Source organism: Camellia sinensis, chromosome 15 (genome assembly GCF_055761805.1).
Source record: "Camellia sinensis isolate YWXY chromosome 15, ASM5576180v1, whole genome shotgun sequence".
In the NCBI taxonomy this organism is placed as follows: domain Eukaryota; kingdom Viridiplantae; phylum Streptophyta; class Magnoliopsida; order Ericales; family Theaceae; genus Camellia; species Camellia sinensis.
The window spans coordinates 135,083,831-135,085,977 of record NC_138975.1 but is presented as its reverse complement, the minus strand read 5'-3'; the positions used below and the strand labels follow the sequence as shown (position 1 = coordinate 135,085,977).

The 2,147-nt window shown below is 34.5% G+C and overlaps 1 pseudogene; it reads left to right on the top strand.

Moving 5' to 3' along the window:
* The first annotated feature begins 432 nt into the window (after positions 1-432).
* LOC145813309 (protein FAR1-RELATED SEQUENCE 5 pseudogene) lies at positions 433-1,173 on the top strand (annotated as a pseudogene).
* Positions 1,174-2,147: the final 974 nt, after the last annotated feature.

Below are 2,147 nucleotides of genomic sequence, written 5' to 3'. Positions count from 1 at the left end.
ATGTTTTGTTTGTTATACACAAGAAAGAGAGAGTTGTTCTTCGGTGGATTCTGAAGAATTCGAGCCTGAAGCTTCGGTGGATTCTGAAGTGGCTCATCGTAAAGACAATTCTGAGGTGAAGATGGGGTTGGAAGAGGCACATAGAGGTTGGTTCAATTAGGCGTGGATTCGCTAGGTAATTGAGAGTATACCTGTGTAATTCCTTTAAATCTTCTTAGTGGATTGTTTTGTGGCTGTTGCCCGTGGTTTTTTAATCACAGTTGGAGGTGTCCAATTGTGGTTTTTCCACGTTAAAATTGTTGTGTTGATTTGTCTTGATTGTTTGATTAGGATTGTTATAAACTGCTTAAAATTGTTACATAATCACAAATCAATATCTAGGGAATTTCTAGATTTTTCACATATCAATTCTACAATGAATATGGAAGAATTATGGGATTTAGTATTAGAAAAGATTACCATACGAAAAGCAAGAAAGATGGTATAATGGTTAATAAAAAGTTTGTTTGCTGTAAACAAGGAGAAAAAGATAAACGAAGTGAAATGGTAAAACAACCTCGACAAGACACAAGAACTAATTGTAAAGCATTCATGTATGTCTCTTTAGATCGGGAATTATCAAAATGGGTTGTTACAAAGTTTGATGATACCCATAACCATATTATGCATCTTCCTCAATGTGCTCATATGATACCATCTCAAAGAAAGGTTTCTGAAGCTCAAGGTATAAATATGGAATTAGCTGATGCTACTGGTTTATCACTCAAAGCATCACATGATCTCATTAGTACTCAAGCAGGCGGGAAGGAATTTGTAGGATTCAAGCAAAAAGACCAAAAGAGCTACTTGCGTGTAAAAAGACAGAGAGGCTTGCAATATGGTGAAGCAGGTACTTTGTTGAGATATTTTGAAAAGCAAGTTGCTAATAATCCATATTTTTACTATGCAGTTCAATTGGATGTTGATGAAATGATAACCAATATTTTTTGGGCTGACCATCAGATGATTATAGATTATGAAAATTTTGGGGATGCTGTTTCATTTGACCTAACATTTCGAACAAACAAAGAGTATAGACCATTTGCTCTTTTTACTGGCTTTAACCATTTTAGAATGACAGTGATTTTTGGTGCCGCTTTACTATATGATGAAACCACAACATCATTTGAGTGATTATTTGAAACTTTCTTACATGCAATGTCAGGAAAAAAACCCAGTACTATTTTTACAAACTAAGATCAAGCAATGGCTAAGAGAATTTCTTATATCATGTCTGATGTTACTCATGGATTGTGTACTTTTCACCTAATGCAAAATGCCTTAAAGCATTTGGGCTATTTGTACAAGGGCAACTCCACATTTGGAAGTGACTTTAAAGCTTGCATTTTCGGATATGAAGATGAAAATGAGTTAGTTGAAGCTTGGAAATCTTTGATTATTAAATATAACTTGGAGGAGAATACATGGATGAAGAAAACTTGGGAACTTAGAGAGAAGTGGGCACATGTGTACATGAAATGGTCATTTAATGCAGGTATGCGAAGCACCCAACTCAGTGAGAGCTTGAATGCAAAATTAAAAAAACACTTAAAATTTGACCATAATATTGTTCAATTCTTTACACATTTCGATCAAGTTGTTTTAGACAAGCGGTATAATGAAAGTTATGCTATTTATCAATCTAGACAAAAGTTACCAAGAATAAAAATCAAGAGTTGTCCCATGTTAGTTCAAATCGCGAAACTATATACCTCTCATATCTTTGACTTATTCCATGGCAAGTTTGACAAGTCTCTTTCTTGTTATGTAAGGAAATGTTGTGAGTTAGAGGGAGAAATTAAATATGTGATTGGTTTGTGTGGAGAAGATAGGGAGTATATTGTGATGGGTGCAATGGAATTTGATAATTTAGGAGGCAAAACTCTACAAAATGTTCATTGTACTTGTCAAAAATTTGAGAGTTTTGGAATTTTGTGTGGTCATGCGATTAAAGTGCTCCATCAAATGAATGTTATGGAAATTTCCGATAGATATATACTAGTGCGATGGAGACTAGATGCAAAGGATTGTTCATCTAAAGACAAAAATGTTATAGTGAATGAGGTTGATCCCAAGTTGGTGACATCAGCGCGTTATAGACATCTTTG